We start from the raw sequence: 22311 nt of genomic DNA, 5'->3' as shown, positions 1-22311 counted from the left end.
TTGAATTTAAACACATGCACTTGTGCTTAAAGTACTCAGCACAATCCCATTGTCATCTAAAGCTTCTACCTCCATAATACAAAATTTTGCCTGTTCCAATATGAAATTGCTACTTTGAGTACCAAAGATCTCTTTGGATTTTCAAAATACAGATGCGGTTGGACTATTCAGGCATAAAAGTCACTATTTGCCTAAAGAAGACTTTCTCAATCTATATTTAAGCGTCACAGAAAGCAACTGGCCTCACAACCAAGATGTCATTACGTGATTCAGCATTTTAAGCATAAAAAAAAAAAAAGAGAAAAAATTGCTGTTAACTATAAACAAAACAAAACAAAAAAACCACAATAAACATTCACTTCAGTAGTTTGAAACTGCAAAATTGAAAAGAAAGTCAAAACTAGCAACACAAAAAGACACAAAATGTGGTAAATGCTTAAAGGACTGCAGATGCAATATTTTGGCTGTGGGAACAATGGAAGCAGGGATGGTCTTGGTTATTGGTCGGTTATCAGGCTCTTAGCCTAACCAGGACTCTGCATTTTCCTCCACCTTCCCCTGCCTCATTCTTCATCTCAATGGCTCAACACATTGCAGGAAGAAGAGGGATGGAGCAGAGCAGCTATGGCTGTGCAACTCCTGGGCTCAGCAGCATGGGGGAAGGCAAAACTGAGAAACCATCCTTTGCCCGTTTCTAATCTGGGCACTGTTGAGTTTCCCATTAGCAGCAGAAGGGAATGACTCACTGCTCACCAGTGTTTGGACCGAAGCACATATACACACACACACACAGAGTCAACAACAGAGCAAAACTAAACCTGTGGCCTCATACAAACCACAGAGCTATCCCTCCTTCCCAGCACAGGGGAGGAGTCTTACACTGAGCACACCTAGGTCATGCAGTATATAGCCCTGTTAGACATCCCTGGACCAGCTCCAAATGAATAAAAGCATCCCCCAGCACACAATAATAGGTCAGGTCCTAGAAGCAATAAAACCACATTAGCAGCCTGTAAAACTATGCTAAGTAGCCTCTCCGGTTGTGCCCTGAAAAAAATTGCCTCCTCTGGTAGCTCTTTACTGCAACCACTTACACGAGTATCTGCATTTTTCAGTGCAGAGCAAAAGCTCTTTGGGCAGGCAGAGCACTCTGGATGCAGAGGGAGTATGAGGAGCGAGGTGGGCTCTTGCAGCAGAGCTTCCTTCTACCTGGAGTTGACTGCCCAAAAGCACAGGGTGCTTTGGGATGCTGGGAAGTATGAGGCCTCCCTAAGGTTGGGGACACCCCTTTGGCCAAAAGTGCAGGAACCTGACTGCTGAACTGAAGCAGATCCTTCAATCCCCAAGTCAGGTTTGGCCATAAACGTGCAGAAATTCCCAAGACTAAAAATATTTTATTTCCCCAGCGAAGCAGAGCCAAACTCATCTATCATTAATATTTATTATTACTCTCAGGGCACATAACAAAGGTGAATGATCTCTGCTACAAGGTGCTCACAAGGAGCCCCACATTCCTTACACAGGAGTCGTGTTTCCTCCCAGGGCCACTCTGCAGCTGATGACTGGGAAGCCCAGCAGGGACCAGGGTTTTGTTAGATGTTTTTCCAGATAATAACTGATTAAAGTTTGTATTCCGAGTACAGCTATGCTGTAGGCTTATGAAAATCTTCTCATTTGAAAGTCATTTGCCTCCTCTGCATCTGGGACAATCAGCAGCATGCGACAGAAAATAATAATAAATAAATATGCATCAGCCCAGAGTTCATATCCAGTGAAAGCCAAGAAGCCTTGCGTTCCTCACTGAGGGACCCCGGTATCAGTGGGTCTGAAAGACAGAATTCTGGTGCTTTCTGTAAATGAAAAAAAAATAATCAGTGGGTCTTAAATATCTCCATAGAAGGAGATTGCACCACCTCTCTGGGCAGCCTGTTCCAGGGTCTGCCAGCCTCACAGCAAAGAATTTCTCTCATGTTCAGGTGGAACTTCCTGTGTTCCAGTTTGTGGCCACTGCTCCTTGTCCTGATGCTGAGCATTGCTAAAAAGAGCCTGGCCCCAGCCAATTGGCTCACACCTATTAGATATTCGTAAGCATTGATAAGATCCCCCCTCAGTCTTCTCCACAGTACAAAACACATTAAAAAGAAAACAAAAACAGAACAAGAAATAAAAGAATGAAAGGAAGACAAGAATAGAAGGGTCAGCAATAAATTAAAAATACACAGTGAGTAATGTGTGGCTAGAGGCATCTCTGGCCTTTCTAAGGACCAGAAGGAACTTTTTAAACATTGAAGGACCAAAATGCATCCATACAGATTTCTGTTCTGCACTCGGAAAAAAAAAAAAAAAACAACAAACAGAGCAATAACATGCTGAGAATGACATTCTTTCTACTTCAGAAGTGATAAACAAGTATGACATACAGCAGCCTCTCTAGCTTGAATTTTTGAATCAAGTCAGGATAACCACACCCAAGTGCTGCTGCAGACCAAAGATGGGCTCTGAGCATCAGCTTTGCTTCCCTACATTTGGGAACTTTTGTGAAGACCCAGAAGAGAACCACAGTGGCAGTATTTTGTAAGGATGGACAGAAAAACCTGAGTGCCCTTCCTGTTTTCTGCGTACAAGAGAAGAAGGGCTGATGCAGGACTTGGTTAATCAATGCTGAGAGGACATTAACATAATTTGATGGGAACATTACCCCTCTATAGTGCTCCAATCGCCAAGTCAAGGGTTATAGTGATGAACTAGAAAGATTGAGGGAAGCATCACTAAGGACAATTACAGGCTGGAAAACAGTCTTATGAGATGATGCATGAGATAAATGATTTCCTAAATGATGCAGAGAGCTCCATGGTACCTAAAAGTAAGGGAAGGGATGAATTCACCACTGCACCAGTACCTCTGGACAGGTACAGATATAACAATTCTGCTGCTGTGCATATTGCAGAGAGCTTTGCAGTTTGCTAAGCACAGATAGAAGAAATCCAGTGGCCAGAAACTGGAACCAAAGAAATTTAAATTAGGCCAAACGTGTACATTATCAACAGAATAATTTAACCATGATTTATCAAAGACTGTCATTTTACCAAAGACTGAAGGATGGAAAAGCTACCTCCTTGGGCAGTCTGATCTAGTGGTTGGCAGTCCTGTTCATGGCAGGAGGGTCGGAGGTCCCTCCCAACCTAAGCCAGTCTATGATTCTATCATTATATGCTCTGCCACCAACACTAATGAATTACAGGGAGTCTTCTGCTATTCTGTAAATGGATTAGATGGTCACAGTTTCACTTCAGTAATCTCTGAAGGATAGAGTTGAGCCTAAATCCTATAACCTGCTTTTTTTTTTATTATCCCACTGCCAAATCAACAGAAAGGCACAAATACTGCACTTGGGCTTAAAAACAACACCCAGCACAGTGTTTGTGTAGATGTAACACAAAATGGGAAGGGACAGAAGAGAAAGCTATCCAGTTACAAATAAGATGCAATGGTGAGAAATGCCCATTACTGCCCAGCTAGACCTGCACTGGGTCCCTCCCAGCCACCAGGACGGTGGCTCAAATCCCCATTCCCCTCCTGCTCTAGGGGCTGTACTGCAGATAGGCGAGCCCTGTCCTGCGACACCACCCAGCCTGCCAGGGAGTGGGAGATAGTCAGCCTAAAAATAGGCTGTCCTCTGCTTTGGCTCTCCCCTCCCTCAGTCCCCAGGGCACAGGGCTGGCGGTCCAGCAGAAAACAACCAGAAAAGCAGTGGTATTTTTGGAGATGGAGGAGTGGGATGCAGCGCGTGGGTCCCCGCTTGACCTCACGTTTCTCGGAAAGAGCCTTTTCTGTGATGTTTAGCACTGGAGTTGCAACCTGAGCCCCACGCATGTCCTGTGAGAGACAGTGCAGAGCTGCACAGCCCGACCCGGCTGTCCTTGGCTGACCTGTGGCTAAAGCCAACACACAGCAGCTGAGACCGAATTTTGTCGCGTGAGGAGCACAGATCCCACCACAGATCCCCCAGTTGGAGTCCCTCCAGAATAACCACCACCCTGTTTGCTTACACAGCCCATGGATCACTGATTTCTGGTTGGAGGAAGCAGCCTTTCCAGACAGCAAAGCCTCACAGGACAGTCTTTAACAGGAATTTCATTGACGTTTAAGGGCCTTGTAGGACTTTGATGAACACTTGAACTTTAGTCTGACATTTATGTGCCAAAAACTCTGTATGAAGCCTAAATCAAGAGACCCTGCTTTCTGCTATCGATGCTTTCTCTCACATACAGCTCTACAAAGCTCCTGAACATCAGTAACATTCCAGAAATCATCAGTTCTGCTTTTAACTGAGCACAAGTCAAAATCAATTAGAGATTGATCTCAATTATGGCTTTTTTTTTGTAATTTATTTTTAGCATGCAGTTCAGTAACTAAAGTGAAGAAATGCAATCGATGAAGCTAACTTGCTTTTTAGCAAAGCTATCGCCCAGATTATAACACATTTTTGCAAAGTTTTTCAAGCTTACAAAGGCAACTGTGTAAATAATGTCACTTATTGAATTCTGCAGTGCTCTAACAGCAAGACTGATGGGTTGCCAAATAGATTGTGTAGGTGCTATAAGCAATAATCTCCCATGCTAATCACAACTATCACATTCATTAACATTATAAAAACCACCTGAAAGAAATAATGTATCGGGGAACCATTCAAACGTGCAAAATCAGACATGAATATAAAGCTAGCTTTCTAACTAGCATTGGGAAAATATCAGAACCAACATGAGGATATTTTATATCACACAGACCTAAATGTGTGAGGACCTGCATTTTTGAGTCTGAGAATCAAAGAATCATAGGATATCCAGAGCTGGGAGTTTCCCACAAGGATCACCAAGTCCAACACCTGGTTCCAAAGAAGACCATCTAAAATCCAAACCACTTTGTGTTCAGCTCCCACAATTCACAGTGAAACTGATGGTGCTCCAAGTTCATGGTGGGATCCTTGATCCCCTGGAGCGAGAGAATGACTTTGCAAGAGGGTTCCACTAGGTTTCACTTGGGATATGAGAAATCCAAAATAATTGCCATGAGAAACACCACATGGGCCAGCAAACATGGAGCATGTTGGCACACCTGCCCTTGGCATAGGATCACTAGGGTTGGAAAGAGCACTAAGATAATCTAGTCCAAACATCACCCCATGCCCATGACCACTATAGACCATGTCACTGAGTGTGACATCTACCCTTTTCTTGAACACCTCCAGGGATGATGACTCCACCACCTCCCAGGGCAGCCTATGCCAATGCCTCACCACTCTTTCCAAGAAGAATTTTTTTTCTAATATCCAACCTGAACCTTCTGCACTTTCAAACAGTTTCTTCATCAAAGGAGCATCTGAATCTCCAAGTTGTGCTTGGAGACTTTTATGAGAGCCACACATTGCTGCTCAGTGTGTTTTGTTGCTGAATGGGGTTGACATCAGGAATGGACAACTTGACTGACTCACAGAAGTGCTGACTAATACAAGCAGCCATCTCACCATGTAAGCAGTACAACTGGCACAATCCTCACCTTGGAAAACATAACTATCAACCACAATCCAGTGAGGCTGTTCAGCTGTATGGAAACAAGGGGCTAGTGAGCAGCATGCAGTGCTGCTTTGAGCTAGGCATGAGAAGCTCAAGGTGACGATGCCCAAGGGGAGGGCATGGGCTGAGGGACCTCTCCGAAAAGGCTCACCCACCCCCAGAGGAAGGGTGTGGAACTGGATGGGCTTTAACGCTCCTTGCAGCTTAAGCCATTACATTGTTAATTGGGCCACCATGACTTATGTCTTGGAGTCAGCAGGCCCCAGTTTTGGTTCATCAAGTAAAAAAGCAGCCATGTATGCCCTATCTTACCTTAGCAAGATGCTTTAAAAAAAAAAAAAAAAAAAAAGATGATTTTATCCCAAACCTGGCTATGAACATTCCATGGAACACAGAGCAAAAAAAAGAGCATTTTTGACCTTAAGCGATACCAGAAAATGGGTTCAGTTGCTCAGAGAAGGCAAAGGCTGCTACAGATTGGAGTGAGGGAGGAGGGGCTGAAGGTGGCTCTCGGCCACCTCTGTGCTGCTTTGATCCCAGGCCAGTCCCCATGGTGGCTGTGCTAATCTTTGCTGACCGTGGGTGCCTCCCGGCAGGCGCAGTGACAGCTGGGGATTACTGGGGTCAGGGGCACCCTCCATTTTCCCTTCCTCATACCACCTCGTAGCCATGCCTGAGCTCAGGGTTGGGGGAGAAGCAGCCACAGCCCTGCTGTGAAGATACAGATGCATTGGGGAGGTCCTCTGCATATCTGACTTAGCTGTAGATGTCCCTGTTTATTGCAGGGGAGTTGGACTAGATGACCATTAATGGTCCTTTCCAACTCAAATGATTCTGTGATTCTACACCTCACACGGCACCTCAGCCCTGTTTGCAGCAGCATTATGAAGTAGCCAGGCACACAACCTCCATCTGACACCACAGATAACAGATGACAGAAAAATGGAGAATGTGCGAGTTAGCAAAATTACAAGAGGTGCTCTAGCTGGTGGAGCTGGAAATGGCATTTCCAATATCCCTGTTTTATTCCTGATTTCTAGAGATTTGTATGTATGTACGTATACACACACACACATATATATGTATTATGTGCTTTTTATTCATACTTGATTTGGTGCCAACACAGTCAAACATCCCCCAGACAGGCAGGGGAACCTATCCTTAGCTATATATGGGAGAAGATTAGATTGGAGAGAAAAGATCCTCTAGGACAATGTCTATGTCCCTTTTCCTCCTCTCCTGTTCTTTAACAGGACCACAAATCTTTATGATGGAGTCTTTACAGATGTGATTTCAAAAGGGGCTGAAATCCTAGAGCTTTGCTCCTTAAATTTCATTTAAAACAACGTGATAATCCCTATGTACCCTACACCCAGCATCACATGACCTCAGGACCTTGGGTAACAAAATACAGTACAATACAGTACAAAACAATAAAAGTTCTTTGAACAACAACTCTAGAGATCTGTGGTGGACAAGCAGTTGTGAAGCTGTGTGGCTGAATCACCCTACAGTCACCTTCTTACAGAACAACAGAATCATCCAGGCTGAAAAAGGCATTCCTCTGAGTCCCTCTACTCTCTATCCAGGAATATCTTTCAACAAAACTTGCATAACTCAAGTATCTTCAAGTCCCAAATCTCTGAACCAGATAATCCAACAGGTTGAAATGCTACAGGATAGGACAGATACATAATAAGAGCAATGGTAAAACCAGTCTTCTTAGGAAACAACTTGTCCAGTGAATGACTAACCACAGGAAACACTGGAATAATGCAACGGCATTGTAGTGTTCTTTCTTACAATCAACCAATCCAGGCACTACAGAGATAAAAAAAAAAAAAAAGACATCACATCTGTCCTAACCGTTAATAAAAAAACACCTGCAAGACACCGTTAAAAAATTCTAGGAAGCAGATTGGCACTTAAAAATACAATGCCCCATCCAAAGCCAAAGGGAGCTTTACCTGCAGCTGCACTGGGCTCTGGATTAGGTCCTTAAAATAGTGCTAGAAACATTCCAGAAAATTTACTTCAGCTACATTTAAAGCCTGTGCTTTGCAGCTCTTCAGTAATTTTCACAGTTAGCGTTAAACTATCCAGGGAACTTTTATGCTTGTAAACAAATCCCCTTTCTCCCTTATGTTGCATTTACGTTGACATTGCATCATTGACTTCAATAAAAAGTCTCCTCATTCACCCTGCGAGGAGACAGCCGTCAGAATTAGGCACCAGAGATGTGCCTAAAAGCCTTGTTTCAGGTTCTGAATATCAATTTAGCTAATTAATAACAGAAAACCGCAGCCCAGAATCTTTCAGTGTTTTCAGACCATAACCTCATATTTATTTCTCCTTGCTCCCAGGAGAACATCACCAGGAGTTTTGATTATTCTTATATTATTTTAAAGTTTCAGAGTCTTTTTTTTTTTTTTTTTTTTTTTTTTTAAACCATATCTCCTCAAAAATAAGAATGTGTGACCTACAACACTGTTTTTGAGGTGCTTACAGTCACAAGTTGTCCAGGCCACCCTGAGAAAGTCAGGACATTCATTTACTTGTTGGGACACCATGGGGCCATGATTGAACTATTTGGGGTTTTCAAGTTTAGGCAACTTCATAGGAAAGAAAACCCAACACAACTCAAGCAAAACTTCCACTAAAGGTAAAAGAATCCAAGAATTCAGACTTTTCTAAGAAGGCTTCTAACTCCCATTTCATCCTCTGGGAAGAATTCAGAGCCTTGATTTGAAGCTCACTGAACCCAGTAGGAACAAGAGTGCAAAGGAAATTTGTTGCAGACCCTGCAACATTATATTGAGAAACTATACTACTTCAGCTAAGGAAGTACTGAAATATTACGAAAAGATGAAACAAAGGAAAAAAAAGCCAACAACAGAGGAAGAGAGAGGATTTATTCTATATTTTTCCCTCACATATTCTTATGCGTTTTTTTTTCTTTAGCGATGTCATGTGGTTTCATAACAACTATTCACTTTTCTTTCTTTATCTAACAGCTGTCTGCTGAAAAAGACTCAAAAAAAATATCTAAGCATGTTAAAAAATGAGAGAAACTATTCATATGCAATGTATAATTGCATACTATATTTAAATCCTTGTACATTATCTTTCGAATTATATTTAGTTTCAACAGGAGGGGAAAAAAATCCCTTTACTTTCTGGCATTGGCAATAGAATTTGTATATTGTTTTCAAATACAACAGCTCTTTCTGAGAAACTTTTGCCAGGGAATAACTAATGGTTCAAGACAGGGAATCTGTCTAGATCAGATGTATTCTGACACTGGCACACTAACTGTCACCCAGAGCAAAACTGGGGAGTCCTCAGGGAAACTGCTGTGCAAATCTGGATTAGCTGTGCCAAAGTCAGATGAGTCGATCTGGGTTTATGAAGCCGAGCACAGAACCTGGCCCTCTGCTTAACAAAAGTACAGACCCTCTGAGTGCCTCCAGCAGCGCAAGAGCCAGGTATCACTCCATGTTGAGGGCTTGAGATGTAGCTGGAGTGGAGATGGAGATGATGTGCTTGGCCCTGGGGAAGGCAAGGAGGCAGCTGTGTCATACCTCTGTGCTAAAACAGGGGAGCAAGGACGGTCAGAAACCCTCCTCCAGAAGGAAAGGACAGCACTGGTAGTATGCAAAGCAGGACAAGGACATAAACTCTGGGGAGCTTTGGAGGAGGTCTTCTCCTGGCCGAGGTGATGTCACCACTGGCTGCACCTGATGGACTATTCCAAGCTGCTGGGGAGGGGAACATGCATCGGTGCAGGGCGTGCCTTAACCACAGCACCCAGCCCCATTAACACACAGTGCAATTACTCTGTGGTGATCAGGCAGGTATTTTAAAAATGTTTTGGTGTGATTCTATAATTGTGCATTATGTAACAGCTACTAACGTGTCAGACCTCAGACGATGCTAAATGCTTGTCTGAGGGTCAGGTTGTAGCACCCTAATGATGCATTTCCAAGCTGTGCAGGCTGGGCTGCAGCTTTCCCATTACTTCTCCACAGTCAGTGCTGCATCTCCAGCCATGCAGGCACCTGAAGGACTTCCCACCACCACAGGAAGCCTCCCCCTAGCATTCCTCCCTCTTTTTGGTGCCTACATCAGGAGGGAAAAACAAAATTTCATCACAGAATCATTCACCCTTATGAGCTTTACACAATGGCGAAGGTTTCATTTAATTGTCACCAGCACACTTTCTGAAAACTTGGTATTCAGGATTTCCCTCAGGCAGTGTCTGCCCTTGTCTTCCCCATCCTTGGAGGCATTCTAATGTTGAATGGGGCCCCCGGCACCCCTGAGCTGGTGGTTGGCAACCCTGCCCACAGCAAGGGGATTGGAATTGGATGATCTTTAAGGCCTGCTCCAACCCAAGCCATTCTGTGATTTTATGACTGTACAGCCCAGCAGTAAAAATGCTCTTTAGAGGACTGAAGTAGCTTTGCAGTAGAGACAAAATCTGAGCTAGCTCTGACAGGGGTGAACTTTGCTCACTCAAAATCAGTAGAAATGATCCCCATGTGCTGTTCTGATCATCCAGAGTCAAGTGGGCATCTGGTTCCCTATGACTTCTAGACCCTGCGTCGGCATGCTGTAAGCCAGCCTGGAGGAATGGTGACATATTCAGACACAAACAACTGCCCATTTGTTTGGGAAGAGTGACTATTTCATTACAATAAGAAAAAGAATCTATGAAAAATCATTATAAAAAAATATATAATCTTTGCAAATGGACAATCTAATCCATCTCCAATTAATGGATCTTGAAAGAATTTGTCCATGGGCAAGTTCTTCCATACCTTCCTATTGCACAGATGTTTCAGTGTTATATAAAGCATTTAGAAACAGCAAAAAGAAAAACAGACTTCTCTAAAGCCCCAAACCACAGCTTAATGGTCAAAATCAGCCTACAAACTCCATGACTACTGAGAGACACTCCTGGCTTCTAGCACAGACAAATTACCCATGCCCCAGTCTGCCTTTAGTGTTATGCATTCAAATATTAACCACCCATATAACTTCATAGACACTCTATACTAATACTGGAGCTAGAATAAAACTAGTAAAACATCATTTGAAAGATATCTGCAAGTCATATGTTGGATAAAGAGCAGTTTTAGAGCCTTAGGAACCCAGCTAGCTTTATAAAGGACCTCTAACCGGTTGGTAGGGCTTTCCGTCACTGCCATAAAAAGCCTCTCTGGCAGAAGCTGTGTGAATCAGGAAAGTTCAATCAAGCTGAAAGTTGAAATAAACAACCTGGTAAAGAACGAGTTATTTTTTCCAGGATAGAGCACAAATTATTCCACTTTCCAATTAATTAAGTACAGTAAAAAAAGGAAAACTCAGTGCTTAACAGCACCTGTAACGAAACATTCTGAAAAATTTTAACTTTATTATTTGATGTGTGATGCCTTTTTATTAAAAAAGCTATTGCAATATTATAAAACTAATAAAAAATGAAAACCAAGCCATTTTTGTCATGCAGAATTGAGACAAAAACAGCTTCGTCGATTAGAGAGAGCAGGGAAGCACATTTTTGCCATGGAAAATAAGGGATCTTTTGACATCAATGAAAATTTTGCACACAGAAGAGGAAACCCCCTCCTGAGTCACATCTCCTCAAAGGTGGATGTATTAAAGGAGAAGGAACTTTTGTGCTTCACTTGCCATTTTTCCTGGGAGTATGCCCCAGTGAACTGTAACCGATAAGAAGCCTGAATAGGAAGGGTACAAACTATGGTTGTGATTGCTGGCAGAGCATGTGTTTAATAAAGCCACCGTGCCTTCTACTCTGCTCATATTGTCCCTCCAGTATTTCCCCAGCCTGCTCAGGGACTGGGATAGTGACAGCTTTAGTCAGCATCTTGTTCTTCTCCCAGGCTGAGACCTAAGCAGCTCCAGTGTGCAGCCCAGTGACACCATAAAAGAACAAGGGGGAATAAACAAATGAAGTCTGCTAATCTAAGAAACACAGGATATCTTTGTAAGGGTGACTGCATCGCCTGCAGCTCAACTTGAAGGAAGTCACAGTCAGATGGAGCAAAAGGAGCTTCCTCAATAAACTTTTTCCTATCTTTTCTGTGACACAAAAACAGCCAGAAGGAGAGAGGGGTTAGGGACATACCGGTTCTGAAAAAGTTTTCTTTTTCTCATTATTAGTAACTCTAATTACTTTGAAAGAAGAGCAGTGAGATAAGTCCTGCAGAACCAGAAATGTGACCTGATTTCCTTCCTGATTTAGAAACTGTCACTTTGCAAGAGAAACCCAAAGAGACAGGGCCAGGTGAAAGTGGGCCCAACGGTTGGCTTGCAAAATAAATATTAAAAGATCAATAGAAAAATAATCAGGGTTTTAGTTCAGTCATAAAGACAACAATTAGTTTAAAGATAAACAAACAAATGTTTATCATGTTTATCTGAACGATGTGATAGCACAGACAAGATAGTCACTCCAGGCAAACAGGAATATACCTGACTGGCTTCACATATTTTTTTCCAGGTTAGAATCACAGAATGGTTTGGGTTGGAAAGGTCTTTAAAAATGATCTAGCTGGGATACCTCTTGCCCAAAGCCCCATCCAACCTGGCCTTGAATATCTTCAGCAATGGGATAAGCACAAAAATAGACAGTAAAAGTGAGAACTGATGATAGAATTTAAAATGTAAATTGCTTCGTACACTGATTAAAACTCTATCACAAGACAACACGTAAACAGAAGCAAAAGTTCAGCATATACTTCAGAGATATACTGCCTTTGTGAAATATGAGTTTCATTTAACAGAACTGAGAAATTACTTGTTGCCACTTTTTAACTACCAGACCTATAATTTTTCAAAGTAATTCTTGAGGATGATTGGAGACAACTTACAAGGCAGTAATTTTCAGGAAAAACTGAGCATCCACCCTCTGAAAACAAAAGATCTCTTTGTATTTGTCATATTGAGGTTCCAAACGTAATCCAAGGTAACAACAGATATTGATCTGTTTCTTTCAAAAAACATGACCATGATTTCAGAATTTCAGAACAACCACTCAACATGCTTTAACAAGTTCTCTCCTCACATACATGGACAGAGCTTTCTTTCAAGATACACAACTGAAATCAGTAAAGAAAATGGTCAAGAAGAGATAAATCCCTATCTAATACAAAAAAAAAAAAAAAAAAACAAAAAAAACCCCAAAACCAAGATTTTTAGAAGAAACTTAAACTACTTCTAGTTCATAAATTTCCTTTCAGAATGTCATTTCCTATCAGTACAATTTTAAATATAATTTTGATTATGCATTTAAAATCAAAAATGCAGTTACCACTCAACTGTTCTCTGTAGCCTGTAAAAATCCTGTGAGGTGTGTGCTAGTCCCACAGGTGTTAGTCCATCATAGCAAGAACGGAGGCTAGTTTCTGATTCAGACCAGGAATGTAATGCTTTCCACTGTGTTGCACTTTTTAGACTCTATCCTCATAAGCTGTCACCCAGAGTCAAGAAGCCTCATGATCTACATACACCCTTAATGGTCAAGGTATTTGGGCTACATAGCCAATGATGCAACTGAGTTCCTCTGTGATCTCTGACGAGTGACTGAGGATATGAAACATCAGTTCTCTACTATACTGTACGGACTTTTTGCATGCTTTAGACCTACAGGACTCCTCACAGCATGAACTATTTATCCATAAAAACACAGGTATTGAAGCCTGATCATCTGTGTTTTTAAAACCCTTTGGGAGTCTTAGACAAAAAGTACTGATCTGCATTATAAATGGATTTAGAATTAATTTCAAGAACTGAGGAGAAGCACATTACAAGATCAAACTCGAAGCAAAGGCAAATAATATATTCCTCTATGCTTATTTCTGGCAATACCGTGGTCTGTCTCATACCAAAGATTACATAAACTCCGCTACTTAAGTCTGAAAGCTTTTGGCACATTAATCTAAAAATATCACAGTTTGCAGTGCTGGACTCCATTGCTTAATTTTTGAGACACTTTCCCCAAAAGACGCACTTTTAATCTTAAGGATTAACTATTTCTGAAGATCTTCATCAACCATATTTGCCACTTTTAGAGGCTACACCAGAAGAAGATAAAACTATCAAAATCATTGGGCGTCACTCCAGTCCCATTTGCATCATTCCTATCCCAACCCAGCACAGGGCTCTCCCTCAACTTTGTTGGAATAAGGCATCTCATCAGAGGCAAGGCACCCAAACCAACAGCAGCGACACTCAAAACCACCACATTCTTGGTTCACTAGAGTGAGGGAGTTTCACTCCTCACTGCCTTACAGCTCTGACCTTTCCAGTTCTCTGCCACCAAAAGCTTATAGGATCTGCTGGATCCATCTGCAGCTCCACCTGGCCCACTTTCCCACGCCAAAAGGACGGATCAAACATACGTGTCTGAAAACACATCCCTGCTTCCTCTTTGCGCCACCCGGGGGGGGGGGGAACCCTCCAACTCAAACCTCACCCCCTTAAGGCAAGAGGAAGCCTCCCAAAACCACTCGTGCAAAGCCCTCAAATCCCGGGAAATAGCAGCAAAATCAACTTCAGCACCTTGGACAGGACACGCTCCCGCAAAATCGCGACATGGGCACCACGGCCCCGAAAACGCAGCGACTGGACGTGACCCTGTAGGACACATCTGTGGGCCTGTTTATTTTTAGTATTGACAAATCCTCTTTGATTCGCCGCGTTGAATCCACCATACGCCCTGTATTTCGGGAATAGCAGCTCGTCGCCCTGGTGGAGAGAGAAATTGGGGCCACGAGTTCCGGATCTGTCGCCTGTCTGTAGGATCGGCAGCTGCCCCAGCCTCGGATGGAAAGGCTCAGCTCAAGCACTCACAAAGCTCAGCTCATCCTTTCCAGGCAAAACAAGACCTGTTGCCATAGGTGAGCACAGCTCACGCTTTTCTCTGCTTTTTAGAAGCTCATCTCTACTTTCTCACCCATATATCCAGAACAAACAAACAAACAAACAAGCAAATAAGTAAAAAGAAGGTCTGATTTGTTCTCGTTGCAGCCACACTTCGGTTGCATAACTTTTGCTTTAATTTAGCTTTCATTCTCACTTACGGTGCTCCCAGTATGTCACCGGTTCCCTCGGGGCTGCCTTGATCAAATCACTACCACCTTGCCAGCGTGCTGCACAGCTCTCCTTGTTTTCCTTCTACACTTCTTTCAGCCGAGTGGAGTTTTTAATTTGAGCTGGTAGAAACTCCAAATGTTTCAAGTATGGGTGTTTTACAAAGGGCTTCGAGGAGAGTGGCCTTATTAAGACATATGCTTAATACATTATGTCAGCTCTTACAAGTAACATCAGTAACACTCTCACAATACACGAGAATTATTAATTTTTCTTGCCACTGCAGAAATAACCATCCAAGCTCATTTCTTCCCCGTGAAATGTGCCACTAAAATTCCATTCAAAGCCATCTGACACCACATGACATTCACCAAACAATTTGCAGAGTATTTTCTGTGTAGTTATCTCTTTCTGGCACTTCTGGACACGGAAGCAAGACGGAACCTAGACCAATTCCCAACCAGAGTTACTCTTCATCGGCACAATATCTACATCCACATCTCCTCCACTTCCACACCCCGGCGCAAGCTTTGCTGAGCCAACTTCACCCTCCTGCAGCCTCACCGCGCCCTGCCCGGACGGGACGGCACCGGTCGCACCTCGAGGGGTAAGTCTGGGGAAGGGGAAACCCCGTCGCGACAAATTCCTCTTTCCTCCGACTCGCTCGGAACCGGACGTCTCCGAGGGGAGGGGGGATGGGGGGAAAGGGGGAGGTTCTCTTTATGCTTCTTTCTTTTTCTTTTCTTTTCTTTTTTTTTTTTTTTATTAACAAGCAAACAAAAAAGAGAAACTTACATTGGTTTATTTAAATATTCCTGCTAAACCAAGAGTCCCAGAGCCACTTCATTGTATCCATAGAGTTTTAGTCCCCGAGCGGTCCGTCCCGCGGGAATGGCCCGGCTGCGGGGCGCGCTGCCCGGCCGCCGCGGAGGGTTCATGGCTCGGAGCCGCCGCGCCGTGTGCGGCAGCCGCGGGAGCGCAGCCCCGGCCGGGCGGCGGGGGCGGGAAGGAGGGGAGAGGGAGGGCAGAGGGAGGGAAGGGAGGCACCTCCCGCCTCTCCCCGCCCTACGGAGAGGAGCCGGGCTGGGGCGGGCCGGGAGCGCAGCGCCCTCTGCCGCCGGTGGGAGGAGGGAGGGAAAGAGGGGAGGGAGGGAGGGAGGGAGGAAGGATGGAGAAGGGAAGGGTGGGAGGGGTGGGGAAGGATGGTGGAAGGATGGGAGGGATGGGGAGTGGAAAGAATGACAGGGGAAGGGTGAAGAGGAAAGAGGGATGGTCGAAGGAGGGATGGTCGAAGGAGGTAGAAGATGGATAGGAAGAAGGAAGGGGTGAGAAAGGCTGGGGAAGAAAGAATGAAGAAGAAAGTACTGAGGAACAGAAGGAAGGCTGGGGGGAGAAAATAGGAAGTAAGGATGGAGGTGAAGGTAGAATTGGGTGAAGCGCAGAAGGGAAGTGTGAGGAACAAGGAAGGATTAAAGATAGAAAAGGAAAAGGAAGGAAAGAGGAGGTGATGATACGGAGGACTGGTGAAGAAGGCAGGTTGGGGAAGAAGGTGGGATGGAAGGTGTGATGAAAGTTTGGGGTTGTTACTAGGAAGTTAAGGGGATTTGGAGAAAGGATGGTGTGAAGACACCTGAAGAAGGATGGAAGACAAGAGAGGAGGTGGGACAGAATAGAGAGGGAAAAAGTTTAGAGAGGAAGGTGAGTACACATGGGTAGAGAAGAGAGAGGGTGAAGAGTTGGAGAAGAGAGTAGGATAAGGGAAGTATGAGGAAGAAGGAGGGATGGGGAAAGGTTAGGCAAGGGTGAGGGATGGAGACGAAGAAAAGAAGAGAAATGAAGAGGGAAAGGGAGGAAGAAGGAATGGGGAATAAAGAATGAGGGAGAAAGTTGGAAGTGGGATAGGAAGCCAGGTGGAATAGGGAAAAAGGGAATATGAATACTGTGGGTTGCCATCAAGGAGGGGGTTCGGAGGAAGGATTTGATTGAGAGCAAGGAGACATGACAGGAGAGATGCTGTGGAATAGGACAGGAGGATCCCAGCACCCAGGGAAAGGGGACAGGCTGAGTAGTGCCAAAGTTGGACTTGATTCTTCCCGTGGACAATCAAACACAACCAAATGTAAAGGTTCCTGCAACCTCCTGCTCCAAGTGCTTCAGTCTTCAAGGAAGAGTTGAGGCTGGGTCATGCTTAAAGAACGACATGGAAGTGAGCAAACATAGCAGCTTTTGCAAAAAAATAAGCTGCCTGGCAATAAGTGAGAAGGTCATAAATGGGTGCTTATAGGTAGAGAGAGGAGCAACAGTTTGCTAGAAATACTGAAGTATTCAGGGTCATAGAACTGGAAGAAACTTCTGAAGAACTGCAAAAAATCCTCACAATTCTAAGCAGGGTAAAACAGTGTGTACAGAGAAATAAGCAGTGCTTCTCTTGTCCAGTGATGGGCTCTGAAGTGAATGATACTGCTCTGCAAAGAGCCTGGAGCAGTAAGAAGCACTCCTGTGAAAGCAGCTGAGGGCTGGATATTAGTTCTACAACACAAATGCTGGGAAAGGAGCAGATCAGGCAGCAAAGTACTGAGGATGCTACAAAAATGGTCCAAAAAACCAGCAGTGTCACTGGGAAGGTGAGTGATGAGCAGATCTCAATTCAGAAGGAAGCTCACATTCAAAGAAACTAACAAATGAGATCAGAACTGGCATAGATGCAAACAGAAAAGAGAATGAAGTGTATCTTGGGGAAGAACAGGTGGAGAAAAGGAGCTAGGAAGAAAAGGTTGGGACTAGAAAAGGAAGAACACAAAGGGAAATGAAGGTGAGTGAAGATGGAGGAGGATGGATGTGAGCAGGAAGGAAGGTTCCTGAAGGGAAAATCACCCCTGAGAGTCTGCAGCAGTGCAGAATGTTGTAGGAGATGGGAGACAGGGGAAGACCTTCCTTCGGGAAAGGGCCTTTTAAAATCACTTGATGTGAAGATCAATGGTGGCTATGCAAGGGGAAGGACATCCCCAAAAGGGCAGAAAGCTAGCTATGGGGCAGTGGGACCAGCATCACTGCAAGAAGCTCTGAACTTTGCTGACTGCTTTCATGGAGCCATGCATGAGGCTGAAAATGGGACTTCATTCCCCAGTTCCTTCTTTAGTAGTCTCAGCAGTGACTGTGCCAGGCCTGGTCCCAGAAAAGAAGTGTGATGGCACAGGGAAGTCACCAGCACCTCAGTGCCACAGGTTTAGTGTCACAGCCAGGGAACAGAGGGGAAAGCCCCCAAGCTTTCATTGAAGTTCCTGTCCATTGGTCCAACCACCCGTTCTCTTTTTTGCAGCCAGTATTGAGTAATACTATTCTAAGTTTTCAACTCTGCCACTCTTATGGAGAAAGGAAGCACTGCAAAATCTTGAAGAAGCACAAGAAAGATCCATCTTCATTTTGTCTGCCTTTAGAAATGGAGAAATTATTCCTATCACTAGCAAATCCTTGATCCTCTGGTAATGAAATCAGCTCAGTCTGAGCAGAGCTTACAGGAAACACAGAGTACTATTTACAGAGAAAATATAAGGGAAAGGTAGGAAAAAGGACAGGAAGGGAAAGCTATCTGTCAGATTTATTCTTTGCCAGGAACAGGACTGAGAGGATCCCTTATATCCATCCTATCTCCTAGGGACAGCTCAGAAAAACTTGCCCCCGGGTTTCCAGATCAAGTATGCATGTGTTATTCAAATCCTATATATAAATCTCCTCCCCTCAAGCATTGCTTTATGGAACCCATATGTTGAAGGGCAGCACATCAGGGTGGGATATGGACCCGTACAGCAACAAACTCACACAGCAAGGGGAAAGCATCCTTGAGACACAGACAACTCGTAATGGAAAAACTCATACAGCAACCATGTTAATTGCAGCCCTATAGACAGACCGATCAAAGAGATAAAATTGATTAAACATGCACTACCTCACCCAAATCTGCAAGAAGCTTTCAGGTAATGTTGACTTACCGAATGTCTGTGAAGAAGTTCAAATGAGTCAGCTGAAACCCAATAAACGTGTATGTCAGATGGAAGCACCAGTAGCAAAGTAAATACTACGTGGGAGATCAGTTGATGTCATCTTTCTATTCACTTCTCTCCAAAAACCCACCTTTTTCCTCTGAAGCATTCACTGCTCTCTTAAAGAATTACAGACAGCAGTGCTGCTTACAAAGAGCCATTTATTGTTCCAAGGTATTTATAGAACCTTTCATCCCAAATCCCCACACATTTGTTGCCACCTGTTTTAAGGAAACAAAGAAATTGGAAAGACACGCAGCTCTTGCAAATGAGAGAGTTTGGAGCAGAGATTTAGTTTGAAACATACTGTTCTTTTTCTTAAAATAAAAATACAATTCCTCTGAATCCTGCAAAACTTAATTTGTCTCTATATATACGCACATGTTTTCTTCTAAATTTGAAAGGCTTCAGCCCGCCTTCTCACTTTTATGTGAGCACTTTCGATTTTTATTTTTTTTTCCCCTTTTGGCTCTCTATGAAGCCTTTTGCCACTGGGATAAGTGGTACGAGAAGCTCCTGCAGCACTGGGCGCCATCGGGTTTTCATAGGCAATGCTCAGTTTAGCCAATACTTCCCTCTACTGGGCAAAAAATAATATTGTTATTTACTATAAATCCCTTTGAAACAGAGGGAGACACTAGGAGAAGGGTTTTCCCATCTAAAATGACGGAAGACTGGAGGTGAAGACAGACCTATCACTGACTCGCTGCTTTATTAATTGGGTAAAAGGGCTTTTGCCATCCCATGTTGACCCATATTCCTTCTTGGACAATGAAGATCTTAGATCCCCACAAATGCACTTCCCTGATACTTCCCAGCCCCATTTTGAGCAAATGAAACAAACATTTGGAGCTGGATTCCCTCCATATCAAACCTCCTCTGTGCTGTGGGAAGCACGAGAAAAAGATTCAGAGCCCCGATTTCTTTTCATCCCCTGCTTTGATTTTGATAAGCTAAGAGACCCTGATATAAATCTTGCTGCCGTGTCAGCTGATAAATCTGTATCAGTCTTCAGCTTCCATCTTTTAATTAAGTGTATCATTCTCGTGGAACATCTCTCATCAAGCATCCATGGGGAAATCCTGTAACGCCTGGCTAAATTGCTACATTTGTTCAATTAGACTCAAAAATGTAATCCTGAAGTGAGTTAATCTAATTTAAGGCGGAAAAAAAAATATTACTGGCAGGCAGCGCCTCAGACAGTGAACATGTCCAAGTGTGAGGAAACCATTCTGTGCCCTGATAGACACATAACAGCTCACATCATTAAAGCAAAATTTAGTTTGCCTCCTTTCCCCAGTGCCTCCCAGAAGTGCCTCATCCCCCTTCCCCCCCCCAACACACACACAATTAGGCCACTTGTGTTAAAACCAAAACACAGCTGCATTTTAATTTGGAAAGGGATGAAGGTTATGCTGTGTTGAATTATGCCCATGCTCCTGGACAGCACAAATATTTGGTCGTTAGGTAGTTTAGAGAGCAGGGAAGAAGGGGAAGTGTTCACACTGACTGTAGTGATTAGCAGCATCAGTATCATAAAGTCATTTGTGTTGGAAAGGACACTTAAAGGTCCAACTCCCCTGCAAGAAACAGGGACACCCACAGCTGCATCAGGTGCTCAGAGCCCCATTCAGCCTGACCTTGAATATCATCAAGGGTAAAGCATCCACTACCTCTCTGGGAAACCTGTGCCACTGCCTCACCATCCTTATCACAAAACCCTTTTTCTTATACGCAGTCTGAATCTCCCCTTGTTTAGTTTGAAACCATTTTCCTTTTAGAGTCTGTAAAACATGCTTGGCTTTCCAGCAAAGCGTTTTATTTCTTCAGTTTCACCTGCACCATCATGAAGGACTTTTCCTCAGAATGAATGAATTTCTGACACTCAGACTGTGAAAAAACTTCAACTTGCCAATGCCAACCCCCTCCAAGAGGTTATACTAACCCCATGTTTGATAAGCCCTGGAGCTTTCACACATTGAGCTTTGATAAATCCTTTCCCTCTTTTTTGGGTCAGAAAGATAAATTCAAGGCACAGAAGGTACCTTACCCCCTTGCAGCCTATTGAAGGACATGGCCATCTCTCTTAGGGACATGGTCTAGTGGACACAATGGGGATGGGTTAATGATTGGACTAAATGATCTTTGGTGTTTTCCAACCTTAATGATTCTATGATTTTCTGATCTCCTCATGGCCATGAAAAGCAGCATGGATTACCCAGTGGAAGTTGAGACAACTAGCAGGCACACATGGACTTCACAAGCCATGGGAAAACATTTAAGGGATGAAATCTAAGCTTTGCCAAGCTCTGATTTGCTTATGAGGAGGACTTTGAGGCAGACAAAAAAAAAAAAAGCTGCTCATGTTTTCTAGGAGAAAATTCAACATAAAATCTAAAGCATCTAGAAACGTAGCTGCTTTGTAGGTTCTGAAAGGTTGATCATACATGATGTAAGGTCTTATTTGCCACAGCTTTAAACCTTCTAGGCACTTTTTTCCCCCTTGAGTAGGCAGTTTGAGCAAATCTTTGCCTTACTTGAGCCTCCAGAGCCACTCCTCATATTCTACACCTTTCAAATGCTTTGTGCAAGCCTGCAGTTAGAAACATGATTTCATGTGCATCGTGGAGGCACAGCTAATGAGCACACACAAGGACTGGAGGCAAACTAAGAGTGGTGCAGTCATTTTCTGCATTAACATCCTTATCCCTTTTCTTTCTTTCATTGCAGTCCAGCTGCCCTCCTTTCCTTCATTTAACACCAATTAAAATCAAGCTTCCTTCCAGTACACTTACTTGGTATGTTAAGTGAATCATCAACCATTTCCCTTTTTTTTTTTTTTTTTTTTTTAAATTTTAATTTGAACCCTCTAATTAATTGCAATGCCTGTTAGCTTGCATTCAGACACTGCCGCTTCAGTTTCTGGGAATTGCTTGGGGTAGAAAGATTCAGCATAGCTAAGCAATAGAGACCATAACATCTTCCAGCATGGAAATAATCCTGTGAACATCCTTAGGACTGCTGTACACCTACTGCTACTCACGTAGGCCATATCTCAGACTAAATGTGCTTACAAGAGTTTATGAGTCAGAATATCTGATAGAAGCTTGACACGTTTGATGGAAATTAAACTGAGCTCTCCTGTTCTTTTTCTTTTAGGGTTTTCATATAAAGTTTCTACAGCATCTTTACCCTTTCTCTGTCTCTCCTCACTGATGTTTTCAGCCTTACACTTGGTAAATTGCAAATCCAGGGGCTGTAGGCTACAGGACCTTGACAACCTGTGTTATTTTGCTCTCAGAATCTCTGGTCCACCAGATCACTTCTATTACCTCCTATTACTCCTATCACTCCACTTACCTCTGGTGTGCCCATTTCTACATCCATTTCCAACTACTGCAACAGCACAGATATGACAAAATCAACTTACTTTCTGAAAACAGTGGAAAGAGCACATTCTGGGACTGCCATTAGTATGTTTTTGTTTTAGATTCTTCAAGATGAGCAGAGGCCTACCCTGAAACTCTTCCAAATTAACGCTCTCCTTCTGATATTACATGCGTACAGAAAACTTGACTGAGTCT

The 22311-nt window shown here is 43.5% G+C and overlaps 1 protein-coding gene across 5 annotated transcripts in view; it reads right to left on the bottom strand.

Annotated features, from left to right (window-relative positions):
* LOC128085553 (sodium channel protein type 5 subunit alpha-like) overlaps positions 1–15670 on the bottom strand; it is a 206019-nt gene extending 190349 nt beyond the window's left edge. For 3 of the 5 annotated variants that reach the window (XM_052693161.1, XM_052693156.1, XM_052693160.1), the window contains exon 1: positions 15483–15670. The gene's annotated coding sequence lies outside the window, so the exon portion shown is untranslated. Of the gene's footprint in view, positions 1–12914; positions 13036–14677; positions 14786–15482 lie in introns of those variants that run through there. The other 2 variants (XM_052693159.1, XM_052693158.1) reach the window with 2 other exon arrangements.
* Between the last annotated feature and the right edge of the window lie 6641 nt (positions 15671–22311).

This window comes from Tympanuchus pallidicinctus, unplaced genomic scaffold, assembly GCF_026119805.1.
Source record: "Tympanuchus pallidicinctus isolate F22 unplaced genomic scaffold, pur_lepc_1.0 scaffold3, whole genome shotgun sequence".
Classification (NCBI taxonomy): domain Eukaryota; kingdom Metazoa; phylum Chordata; class Aves; order Galliformes; family Phasianidae; genus Tympanuchus; species Tympanuchus pallidicinctus.
This window is presented reverse-complemented; position numbering and strand designations above follow the sequence as displayed.